Raw genomic sequence first — 13,663 nt, 5'->3', positions numbered from 1 at the left:
GGGGGCTAGGTTTCAACATGTGAATTTGGGGGGTGGGGGCACACACATTTAGTCTGTTAAATATCCCATAATGCACAAGACAACCCCTCCACAACAGAGAAGTACTCAGCCCCAAGTGCCAACGGTGCTGAGGTGGAGCAGTCCCTGTCTACAGCCACCTAAAATGGGTTTAGTCAAGTCAATTGTTAGCTGGGAGCTCAGGGGGTGCAATCTGATTTTTAATGCCAGCCTCCTCCAAGGCTAGTTCATGTGCTGATTATAGTCAACGTGCGCCAGGCCCCCGGGGTGCAGCCATGTCGAATTCTGTGCTGCAAGCCAGCGCAAAAGCTGGTGGAAAACTGGAGGGAGATGCCTTCAGTGGGCCACCCTGGCCTGCATGCATCCCAGCCGCCCACTCTGCCCTCATCACAGATGTTCAGGAGGCCGCTGTGGATCTGAAAGTTGGAGGCTGCCACTTGGTGGGGAAGCTGTGTGGAGTCATCTGTTTTTGTTCACAGTGGAGCAGATCTTCAGGAATGGGGCAGTAGCCTTCTTTTTAGGGACCAGCCGGTGCTCAGATTCCCAGGCGCTGTGAAATTTCTCAGCATGTGGGCATCAGAGCTGCTCCCTGGGACCCCTCACATCGAGCAGACAGATGTTTATGGCACTGTCTTCTCCCACGGATGCCTGCCCTTCTTGCTTTCATCTTGGCCGTGTGCCTCTTGCGGTGGCTGCCCCATCCATCTGTCTGTCTGCTTTGTTCCTTTGAGTGGCTGATTTCTAAGTGGTAGCTCCTTGAAGGAGCTGCATCTTCTGGCTCAGGGGTCCTCGAGCCAAGCTGTACCTCAGCATCAGTGTGATCTCGGTAAAATCGCAGATTCCGGTTCCTACCCTCCGAGGTGTTCTGCTGCAGGACAAACTCCCACAGGGATGCTTGCAGCCGGGGTGGGGAGCCTATGGAAAAGTGCTTGGCGGGCCAGAAAACGAGAACCCCGTTACTGCCAAGGCTGGAACTTGGTTCTCATGGGCCAAGGTCCTTTCTCTTTTGTACTAATTCCTGGACCCCTTGGAAAGAGAATGATGCTCCCAGTTTAAAACTCTCCCCTGGCTCCTCCCTGTCTTCAGAATAAAATACCCGCCGTCTTTTCCTGACCTGCAGGGCCCTGCTTGCTCTGCTCCGTGCCCCCTCTCACCATCCCGGCTGCCGTCTCCCTTGGTCACTCTGCTCCAGCTGCGCTGACCTTCTTCCAGCTCCCTGAGCAAGTTGTTTTCTAGCTCAGAAGCTTTGCACCTGCAAGCCGTCCCCTCTGTCATGAATATCCTGCCTCTTGCTTTTAGGCAGTTGGCTTCTTCTCCCCCTACGGGGTCAGCTTAAGGCTGTCCCATCAGACAGATCATCTCTGACCTTTTTGCTGCGAAAATAGTCCCCCCTTATTATCTCGTGTTCCACCCTCTTCCTTCCACAATTGACAAAATATATGGGGTTGTGTATTTGTTGTCTCACCAACTAGCTAGGATCATAGGGAGGGAGCCTTGGGTCAGTACTGTGGGCCCCGAACCTGGTTTAGTGATTGGTATGTCATGGCACTCAGTAAATATTCAGTGGATGAATGAATGAATAAGAATGGGTGCATGGCTGGACTTTCTCCATCTATTTACCAAGTGCCACTAATTTTAGAACAGATCCCAGAAAACCCAGCTTGGGAGGAAGGACAGGTCTGCCCCCTTGGACTTTCACGCTGGGTTCTGGGCCTGACAGTGTTCAGAGGCCTCACGTCCACATGCCTGCCACGGCCCGGCAGGGCCACGCCACGCCACACCACGCCACACCCTCAGAGCCCACAGAAGTGGGGGGCCAGTGTCAGCAGCCTCAGCTTCTCAGAGGCCTCTGCTGAAAGCAGCTGTTGGCATGTGCGTCGGGAGAGAAGAGCCTAGGAAATGTCGGAGGGTGAATGGGGTAATCAAGCCTCAGCCGTCAAAACTGCCACCCACTCAAGCCTGTCAGACTCTCCAAGAGAAATCTTCCAGATGTGTCAGCTCCTTCACGTGTCTAATGGCAGAGGAAAGGACGCGCCGAGGGAGGCTCGTGGGGCGGTGCCGATCGATGGGAGCTTTCTCCATCTCCGACCGGGAAAATCCGATATGGGAATGAGGCCCTTACCGGAGGCAGCAGCTGGAGAGGAATGGAAATTCTACCAGAGTATGGGGTGTCTGATTAAGTTCCCAGTGTGTGAAATAAATGCCCAAATAGAGCCTCATCAGCCCGTTTTTGTTTCCCTTCTCATTTCTTCCAGGTGGGTGCTCATGAAACTAAGCAAAGGCCTTGCAATCCCTTGGCACAACAAAGGGAGCTAACCGAGGAGAGTCTTCAGTGATATTGCATATTATTCCCACAGCAAGGTGCGCTGCTCCATTCATTTAATTAATATTATTCCCTGGATCACTCAGGTATTATACTGGAGTCTGGGGAGAGAGCAGCAGACAAAACAGACCAGATTTGTCCCCTTGGACCCTGCATTCAGTGGAGACAAACAGACAGGTGTTAATTAAAGACACAAGTAAACAAGATACTTATAGCCTGTGATGAATTCCACGAAAGAATGAAGCAGGTGATGTGACAGGGAGTGGCCTGATGGTGGGGTGAGGGGAAATGTGCTCTACTTAGATAGATGAGGAAATGACCTAGCTGAAAATCTAAAGGATGAGTTATAACCCACATAGCCTCCCACCCCCTACTTTTTTTTCTTCTGAATAGAGAATAGATTTCTATTTCTCCTGTTCAAAGAGTCAAAGAGAAATTGTTGTTTGAAAACATCAGGATGGTAGAGATGTGATTTGTGAGCTAACCCAGGAGTTTTCATTGAGCCTCAGGGGGAGTAGTCTTGATTTCACCAGCACTCAGTTTGATGGAGTAAATATATCTTAGCTATCAGACTGCCCTAAGTGTTTCATTCTTTCTCCTAATCAAACACATATGGACGAAACGGGGAGAAGCCTACAAATGTGTGACCCTCGGCGTTTGGTTTGTTCTTCAAAGGGCTGTTCAGCGTCTACCCCAAAGTTAAATTGAGGTTGATGAAGATGCCTCTATCTCTGCCTACCTTCATGAAAAATCAGTACCTATTTTGCTGATATTTACAAAGTAAAAGAATTTGGCTTTATTGATACACCCCACTATTTTTGTGGTGGTTGTTGCTTGCTTTTTAAAATTTTATTAACAGTTGCTTTTAAGTTTTGTAATATTTTATTATCTTTTCTTTGGGTCTCTTTTATCTCCTCACCTCAATTCTTGAGTTGAAAGCATGGCTTAGTTATTTACTCTTTCTTGTTTTCTAATACATAATTTTAAGGCTATTCCTTTTCCTCTGAGAACTACTTTGGCTGTATACTGTCACATTTGCTTCGCAAAACCTTGTCATTAGGTTCTATATAGTTTATAATTTTCGTTTTGATTTTCTCTTTAAAGGTCCAGTTTTAAATTACCAACTATACATGTAGTTTGGGGGGGGACAAGTTTGGGGTTTTATTTCTGATTTTATAGGATAGAATGTGGTTCATTAACTAGCAACTCAAACAAAATATTGAGATTCTCTTTGTGGTCTGGTACATAATCAATTCAAAAAATGAGTATTTGAAGATTATTGGGTTGATCAAATACTCTATAGCTTTTCTTATTTTTTTGCTTTATCTATGGCTTTATTTCAATTTATCCCCTCTAGTTGGTGTTTCTGTGGGGAAGCTTTATGGAGTTTTCATTTTGTTTTGTTTTGCTTAGTTTTAGCACCAAGCTAGAAATTTCAAAGTAACAAGAAGAAAATAAAAAAATCCTGCATCATTTCTCCAGGTTGGTCAAGAGGGACAGGTCTGCTAATGTCACTTTGAAGTGGGACTGAGCTTATTGATGTAGTAAAACTGCCCATGGCAAGAACATCTCGGCAAAGACTGAGGGGTCTGCCTCTGGCCCAGTTTTAGGGGATGGCAGTGGTTGCATTGGTTGGTTTTCTTTAATGAGACATTTCTAGAAATACAGCACTTTGTCCATGGGCAGGGGGAGCATTGCAGCAACCCATCAACCAGCACACTTATAAAAATGACTTTTAAAAAGGACTCACAAAAATATAAAATTAAGTTCATCTCTGAAGCCTTCAACTGAGCTGAATAAACCTTGAAGCAAAAATCATCTCTTTTCCCAAAGCTTACCACAGAGCTTTAGAGATCTGTGAGAACAAACAGCACTTGGAACATAAGGCTTGATTGGTATCATAAAGCACTAGAGGTGGTTCTGATAACTCCTGGGGGCTGCTGGGAAGTACTTCTAGGGCGATCGGTGACACAATCGTCCATTTCCAGGCGTCTCCACGATCCCTTATGGGAGCATAAACAGGCTGTACCTACACCGGCTTGTTTTCCTCTTCAGATTAAACTGTAGCCTTTGGGAAAGTGACAGGTAGGTAGGTGTGCATAACAACTCTTCATTTAACCAAACCAGCAGTTTCTCTCTCCCCTTTGCACTGTCATAAAGATGTCACTATGCTCCCTTTGTGCATGACAAAGCTTTTGACAGCCGGCTCCTCCTTGCCTCCTTCCCACTTGTGTTTCATATGCCTGTTTTAACACGTGGTCATTCGCCGTTATCTTGGAAATGCGTGTGTCTTGTCTGAGGTCACTGGACTGGTAGGAGATGGAGCGCACTTTTGAGCCCTCTGGTGTAGGTGCTCCCTGACTTGCTTATTTCATTCAATTGCTCTGGGACTGGTTGCCCAGGCTTTGGGTAGGGGAAGCATTGCTGTAACTAGATGCTCTCATTAGCCAGGGTTCTCCAGAGAAACAGAACCAATTGAATAGACAGAGATATAAGTATATAGATATGTTTCTATACCTCTCTCTCTACACACACATATATATTTATTATAATGAATTGGCTCCTACAGTCATGGAGGCTGAGAACTCCCAAGAGAGCTAATGGTACAGTTTCAGTCCCAGTCGCAAGGCCCAAGAACCAAGAGAGCTGATGGAACATGTTCTAGTCTAAAAGCAGAAGAACATGTTCAAGCTCGAGGCAGGTAGAGAGACAGCAAATTGTCCCTTATTCGGCCTTTTTGTTCTATTGGCCGGTCACCTGGTTGGATGAGGCCAGTCCACACTGGGGAGGGCAGTCTGCTCTACTCAGTCCACTGATTCAGGCGTTTATCTCAGCCAGAAACACCCTCACACGCAGGCCCAGAATAATGTGTAAGCAAACATCTGGGCACCCTGTGGCCCAGTCAAGTGGACACATAAAATTATCCACCACAGCTGCATGTGTAGTATACTCATGGTATATTACAAAATTTAAATTAAAGCGGTCCTTGCCCACTCAATCCATCAGGGTTGTCTGAGCACCCATACACAATGGTTGGACAACAACAACGAAAGTTTCAACTCGAAACTAAGTTCCACAAAGACAAGACGTTAGCTTACAAAACTGAGAATTCCAGAGGGCAGGTTGTTTCTGTTAGGCCTGATGGAGCCCTGACCCTCCAATGACCCCATCGCTTTCCTCTGTTTCTGCACCACTCTCAAGCAGGCTCTCTCCTCTCTGGTGGGATGACAGCCCCAGAAGCTCCAGACTTGAGTTTTACCACCTTCCCTCACCCAGCGGTAAGCACAAGCTGAGTCTCACAAAAGCCCCAGGGCCAGGTACCCACCCCTAAACCAGCCCTGTGGAAGAGGGTGAGAGTAAGCTGACTACCTGAGATCAAACCACAGGGGAATAGCGTGAGGAAGGGGTGATTTTTGAATAGAAACTTAGGGTATCAAAGCTAGAGGTTAAACATAGAATTACCATGTGACCCAGCAGTTCCATTCCTAAGTTCATGGGTCCGTGTGAAGACTTGTACCTGAAGGTTCATAGCAGCACTACTCACAATGCCCCAAAGATGGAAATAATCCAAATGTCCACCAACCAATGAATGAGTAAACAAAATGTGGCCCATCTATACAGCGGAATATTACTCAGCCATAAAAAGGAAGGAAGTATTGATGCACACTAAGGAGTAGATGGACCTTGAAAATATTATACTCGTATGAAAGAAGCCAGACACGAAAGATCAAATAATGTATGATTCCACTTATATTAATTATCCAGAATAAGCAAAGTCATGGAGACACAAAGCAGATGTGTGGTTGCTAGGGACTGGAGGGGGTGAGGTGGGGAGCGACTGCTTAACGGCTGTGGGGTTTCCATCTGGAGAAATGAAAATGTTCTGGGACCAGATGGTTGTGATGGTTGCACAACATTGCGAATGTACTGTCCCTAGTGGTAAATTTAACGTTATGTGTGTTTACCACAATAAAATATAAATATTCATCCATTTTGAACTTAAAAAAAAACACCTAGAGGAAGCAAGATAAGAACGCCGAGTGGACAAAATCATTCCATAGCCCATGTCCACAGGGAATCCTTCAAGGTGAAAACCGACACCGATGACGCTGGTGATTATGGCCTGAGCTGTGGAAGCTGTGGAAACGTGGGCGCGTACACTTCTCAAGACCCAAGACCTGCCTTTCATTTGCAAGGTTTTGCCTTTTGACACTGTCTGAGCTCCTGGGCAGCTGTAGAAGAGGCAGCTATCACCCTTTACAATGTGGACCCTAGGCTCAGACATGTTCCTACAGGGATGCCTCTCTTATCAGTACAACTACATGAGTTTATTGGGTTCCTACGACGTGCCTGGTACTTTTCTTAGATATGTCATCCACACTTGGGTGTGTGTTAATGGCAAATCTAGTAACTAAGTTTAATAAGTAGTAACTATGTGCCAGAGTCTCTGCTAAAGACATGATTTATTTTTTCACTGGATTCTCACAACAGCTTTTTGAGTAGGTACTATTATAATGTCCACTTAACAGATGAGAAGACTGAGGCTCAGAGAACTTAAGGAAATGCTCCAGCTGCTAAGTGGCAAGGGCAGGATTCAAAACAGAGCTCCCTCGTGTCAGAATTCTTGCTCGAAACCATCCAACACAGTAAACGAGGCCATCAGCCAATGCTGGCTGCTCTTGGCCCCACACAAACCGGAGAAACCAGAGAAACATCCACCAGGATACACGCACCGGGCCATCCCGCTCTCCTCTGTGGAGTCCCTATTTATAGAGTGCCCAGGGGATGCTATTTCTAACTTAAGCTGGAAGGTTTTCTTTGAAAGTTTCAATCTGCAAAGCAAGGGAAGGAAAGAGATTGTGGGGGGGGACACATCACCAGAAGCTGTTCTGGAACCTAAGAGCAAGGACACCGGAGCAGAGAGATTATCATCTTATTAGCGTAGGAGGAGAAAGAAGATCAGGCAGGGCTGCTCCATTATTTATAGGGATCCAGCTCTTTTCTATACACTCCACTGAGGCATTGGATATATTTGTGCTGGAGATTAACACTGATGTTATTTTCTTTAATGTCTGTTTTTAGTGTATGCGATGCATGTTGGCATTCAGGAGATTCAGCCAGAGGAGAAAAACAATAGTATTAATTAGGAATGTCAGTCATGGGTGTTATGAAATTCAAAACTGCCAAGTTTCTGGAGCATTTAGTGGTAATTATAATAGACTGTGGAGACAAGCTGTTCTTCATTCCCTATAAAAAATGCACAGTTTGATGGGCAAGTGATCAACGTGCTAATGCAAACCCTTGTGGAAGGGGTGCCTCTTTCACTCTGTTATTTTTAGGACTCAACGCTTTTGCTAATTCAGAGCTGCCCAGAGAGAGGAGACCATCTAGAGAATATGAGGCCTCTTGTCTTCTTATAATTTAAAATTACTGCTTGATTTTTTTTTTTTTCAGTATCTCCACACAAGTTGGAGAGTGTGTGTATGTGTGTACACGCGTGTGTGTGTGTGTGTGTCGGGAGTGGTGGTAAATGATACCACCCACCAGCCTGGCAGGATATTCAGATTTAAATCACACCTATAATCAATTTCTTTCAAAGCGATGAATAATAAAAACTCGTCCTATGTTCTTTGGATAACCCAGTTAAATGGATGGAGAGATTTGAATTTTTGAGAACTGAAATAAGAGGAGCGCTACTTACTTGAATTTTCTCAGGTTTCTGATTAGAAGTTTAAGTTTCTTGAATTGTTTCTGGAGTATTCATATCAATCCAGGGGCAGGGAATGGACCAGATGGGACCACGGGGAGGTAAGGATTCCATTTTCAGTACCCTAATTCCTTATGTTACCTTTATGAGCTTTAGAAGAGCCATTTGAGACTGTCTGGCAGATCCCAGCCACCCTGGTGAGGAGATTTAGTTGCAGAGGTCAAGAAACTTGCCCAAGGCTATTCAGATGCTCTTTGTCAGAGGGCTCCTGACTTCATGCCTGGTGTCGTCTGCACTTCACTCTACTGCTCCTGCCATTTCTGGACATGCCCCAGGGCCTTTGCACATGCTGTGTTGCGTGTCTGCTGCGCTGAATCTCTTAAGTCATGCTGTCAGCATACTTCTTTCTTAAGGGACACGCACTCTCCTCTAGTCCCCAAAAGATCTCCACTTGTAGGAGAGGGTAAGTGTGCCGTGTTGCCTAACAGACTGCTATTTTACATGATTAAAAAAAAATAGTCAAACAGGGTTCCATGAGTAAGTTAGATTTTCCCAGGGAAGAGCACAGCGGTGGGAGACTCAGGATCATCCATCTCTGTTTTTTTCCCCCATAGTCACCACCTCCATTAGCTGGAGATAATGATGTCAAGAGGAGAAAACTCTAGCTGTTTTTGGTTTGCCTGTAATTTGTGTGACTTCCAAGAAGCCCAGATAAATTCAGTGGTACCTGATAGTCCTAGCTGGGTGTGAGAAATAAAGGAGAGATGATGAGAGGTCCTTCGCAGTATGTTTGTGTCTGTGGGTTTTTGTTTTAAATAATTAATAGCAGATCCTTCTTCATCCTGAACTTTTTCAGAAATAATTGGGCAGCTTGAGGTTGGGCCAGTAATTGCTGGGAGATGCGCAGGCCTTGGCTAAGACTCCACTCTGGGGCTGCTTCATCGGTGGAAACGCTCCCTCCCCCTCCCAGTGGTTTGGAAGAATGTCTAGCAGCATATCTGCCTCCCTTGGAAAAGCAGGGCACGTTTTCCTGCTGACACACACAAGCTTATAATTTAGCATTAGAAAAGAAAAATGGTTTCGAACAAGAAAATATATTTAGAGCTCATTATTCAAGCGGGAGTCACAGAGAAGGGGCAAGGACGCAGCCAGTCAACGGGAAACAGCTCGCCTTGCAGGGTCAGAAGGATGCATGTGCCTGGCACTCAGACGCCAGGCAGGAAGGGCGCCAGGGTCAACATCAGAGTCGAGAATCAGTGAGGGAAGGTGCCTGAGCTCGTCTCTCCCTAAGCAAAGCCGTCCTGAAGACTCATCCAGAGCTGCTTTCTTGCCTGTCCCTCCTCTCCTTGGCTCCCAGAAAAGGGCAGTTCACAGTGAATTTCCACGTTCCAGCTCCTAGGAGGCCTCTGCTAGGTGTTCAGATATTGGCACTGCTGTCACCGAGGCCAGAGCCAGTCCCGTCAAATGGAAGGGGGTCTTGAGGCAACTGTCCCAGGTTCATGTCTGCCTTTGGGTGGAAGGCCACAGCTGCAGTGTTGTCCCCATCTGTGACTTGCGTTTCTTTACTCTCTCCCGGCTACCTGCTGTGCCGGCCTGCCAGCCATCTGTCTCCACCGCTCCCCCTTCCACCACATATATGCATATAACAAAGTGAATCACGATCGTTCCTGGCTGCCGTCCAGGGCTTGCAGCCCTTTTCAATGTTGCCTGAGACCTGTGAGCGCCGTCCCATTTAGCATTTCGCCTGCACTTTCCGCTCCGGCCTGCAGCCTTTCTCTTCTCCAGCAAGGCTGGTTACGAAAGGGAAGGGGGTGTGAGGAAACCTCATGGGCCTCAGTACATCCAAGGGAACAGGGAGCACTGATGCTTTTTGGAGGCCTTTGTGGGCAAGGGGTTGTGCTAGTTGCTTTATAAACATTACCCATTGCAGGCCAGTAATTATTTCTTGCTTGTCCATTATGTGTCCAGTACTGTTCTCGGTAGGGTGGTGACGCAGTGGAAGGCAAGGCAGATGTACTCTGTCATCGTAGCTCTGAGTCTAGGAGAGGGATATGTAGTTAAGAAGGAATTACAAGCACACTAAGCCTTACACAAGGAGGAACATAGGGTATTGTGAAAAATCTCTGAAAGCAACTGGGTTTAATCTGATTTAAGGGCCAGAGAAGGTGTTTCTGAGTAACTGATATTTAAGCTAAGATTTGAATATGCTGTTTATCTCATGTAATCTCCACTTTCTTCTAAAATGGATATAATACTCACATCTATTTTGCAAGGGGGAGAACTGAAGTTTAGGGATATATATAGTTTCATATTCAGTTACATGATGACAGAGGTGGATCCAGGATTCATCTCAGGTTTGTTTGACTACAGGACCCATCTCTCTCCCACCAGATTCTGGTTCTTTCAGGGGCTTTTCCATCCCATGGCACAAAGTCTTGACAAAGGGATGTAGAAAGCAAAGGTAAAAATGTGTGTATGTGTGGGGGGCTTTTTGGAGTCCTCAGGCTTAGAACTGGAAGCATCTCACAGTTTGCACGGGACATAATATAGTGGCAAAAACAAAAACCTTGGAGAAAAGTTTGGATTCAGATCTCATATGGCGACTTTTATAGATCTGTAACTTCAGGTAAACCATTTTTCCATCCCTGTGGCCAAAACTTGTCATGCAAACATATAATGTAGCTAGGCCTTGGCACATAGTAGGCCTTTTAAAATAGCACATCTTTAGGTCCTAAGGAAGGAGGAGAGGGTATGAACAGCCCGGGAGGTTCTCCTGTTTGTATGAGGCCACTTACTGCAGAATCGTGTCTGGGCTCAGAGGAACGTGTCTGTGCTGGAAAAGAGGGAAGCATCTCTTGGGTTTCCAGCCAGGCGGCCACAGATGTGGACAATAGAGAACTCAGTTCACGTGCCCAATGGGATGGAGACAATGGCTCCCCAAACACAGCTGCCTCCTTCTCAATTGGACCTAACTTTGCCAGATAATGGAAACACAGAAAATAAGGCACGGGAAAACGAGATGTTTACGCTTAAACATGGCACTCTAACCTCCACACTGCGCCTTCTCGGATGGCACCCGCCTGTCCTCTCACAGCCCTGTGGCCGCTGGGCCCAGCCTATGGATTTCCAAGATTGTGCGGTGGCCTGTCTGCCAGGAAGAGGTGGGCGATTCGTGGCATCTGTCTCAGATGTCCTCTCTCCTAGGAGATGGTGTGTGCAGGAACACTCCTGGCAGTCCCTCACGTTGCTCAGAAGTAAAGAGGGCGGGGTACAGAACTCCTGTTGGATGCAGTTTTAGGAGAGACAAACTCCTGTTTCTGGAAACATCATCTTCTGTACATGAAGCCTCCATGGGCTAAGCCTTGTCTACAAAGCAGGCCTTGATGGGGGTCATTTAAGTGAGTGACAGGTGAAGATAAAGCCATTGCCCCTTTTTACCCACCCACTCATTTATCTACCCACCCACCCACCCACCCACCCACCCACCCACTCGTCCATCTGTTCATCCATCCATCCATCTGTTCATCCACCCATCTATCTGTTCATCCATCCATCCATCCATCCATCCATCCATCCATCCATCCATCCATCCATCCATCCATCCATCCATCCATTCATCCGTTCGTCCATCCATCCGTTCGTCCATCCATCCGTCCGTCCATCCGTCCGTCCGTCCATCCGTCCATCTGTTCATCCATCCATCCATCCATCCATCCATCCATCCATCCATCCATCCATCCATCCATCCCTTATGAATAAAATTACATGTGTTAAACAATTATTGTGTACCTGTCGCCAGGAAATTGGCAGAAGTGTCCATTTCCTCCAGGCTGTTGAGTGGGCACCACCAGAGAGAAGACAACTGCATACAGAATGTTCTCACACAGGAAGCCAAGGTTCTGGTGTGAAACCCACCTGCACACTCAAGTTTTAGTAAAACTGAGTTTTGTTTTTGAGTAGTGAGGGCTGGTAAGAGGCGGCCAAAGAAATACTGGGGGGAAACTGACTTTCCAAGGGTCCACATTTACAGCAGACACTCCAGGGCCCCGAGTCCAGGGAGAAGATGGCATAAATGGGCTACATGGATAAACGGGCTAAAGCGTGAGCTCAGACTTCACCTACCAGGCATCGGCCTCCTCCACATTATTTTTATTTGGAGTCAGGGTTGGGAGAAGTGAATAGTATTGAGCGTCTCCTCTCGGCCGGCCACTATGTTAGCTGCGAGGAATGTGGCAAGGACTTGGGAAGATGCACTGTCACATCCATGTGAGGGGCATGAAGTGGGAGCTGTGACAAGGGAGGTCGTAGGTCTTTAAGACAAAGGTTCTCAAGGAACTTTGTCCTGAGGACCATTTGCTGAAGTAAGTGGCAGGAGGGGCACGCATGCCGTTGGTGGGTGTTGATGGAAGTCCGGAAGCGAAAACCACCAGGTAACGCATCCCTCCCCTCCGGTGGCAGCTTGGTGTGGGCATGAGTGTGGGCAAACCTGAGGCCTCCTCCTGGGACACTGGCTCTGGAGGGAGAGCTTGAGAACCACCCTTATGACAGCGCCAGCCAGTCAGCGTCCCGTGAAGTCAGCAGTGTGGTCCAAATCCAGTTGTTCTGCATCGTTGTCCTGGTTTGGGTGGCTGGTCTGACTCTTCAGCCTCCATGACAATTTGGTGAGCAATCCGACACCCTTCTTAAAACCCCTTTTCTGGTTAAACCGGTCCCTGACGGTGTCTTATCGTTTGTGCCCAAGGGCCCTGATCGACACAGGGAGCAATCGGGTCTCTGTGTGTGCTGGGGGCGGGAGCGGGTGATAAGGACAGGGCACCGTGATTATATTTTTGACTTTTTAAGTCAAAAAGTGCTCAATAGTCAAATGGGCTCAAATAGGGAGTCCTGTCCACGGTCCTGAAGGGTTTCCTGGGTAATCATTGCTCCCTCCTGGACGCTTGAATCCCTCCCCAAGAAACCGATTAGCCACCCCAGACAGGCGAAAGCCTCAGCCGTCCCTTCTCCAGTACTTTTTGCCCGTGCTCTCGGGACAGATCCTACACGGGGCTGGCCTACATTTGTGCTCTCGGACGAAGGGGGTGGCAGGCCGTGCAGGCCGGTGGTCATTAAAACCCACCTTGGGTCAGCGCCCCCGTCGCCGCACGGATACATCCGCTCCTCAGGACTCTCTCTCCCCGTTTTCACTTGCAGACCCAGCTCACGAGGAAGGGCGGACAGATTCCTGGGAAAGAGCAATGGCTTAATTAATGGTAATACGAAGGATGGAGGTGCCTTGGTGATTGGGGCTCTGTGAATGCAGAATTGGATGGAGGGCTGAGATGCGAAACGGGATAATTGAACTGTTCGCTGAACTGGAATTTAGCAGTTAATCACTTTTATGAAACCTGCATCTCAATTCATTACTCCATTTATGCCTTGTTGTCATATGAAGCTGTTCAGCTAATTGGTAAACAGGAGCCAGTGTACCCCGGAAAGGGCAAGGCTATTGAGGATACTGTGCTGTTTTCTGTGGGTGCAGCCAGGAGCCGCCTATTAGCCCGGGCTCCGCGTGCTCTCTCGGGCAGGCGCGGAACAGCGCCGGGGCGTCGCCCTCGCACGCTCCAGGCAGTGCCCGT

This window comes from Miniopterus natalensis, chromosome 3 (genome assembly GCF_054644295.1).
Source record: "Miniopterus natalensis isolate mMinNat1 chromosome 3, mMinNat1.hap1, whole genome shotgun sequence".
Taxonomy (NCBI): domain Eukaryota; kingdom Metazoa; phylum Chordata; class Mammalia; order Chiroptera; family Miniopteridae; genus Miniopterus; species Miniopterus natalensis.
The sequence above is the reverse complement of the archived record's forward strand: the minus strand, read 5'-3'. Positions refer to the sequence as shown.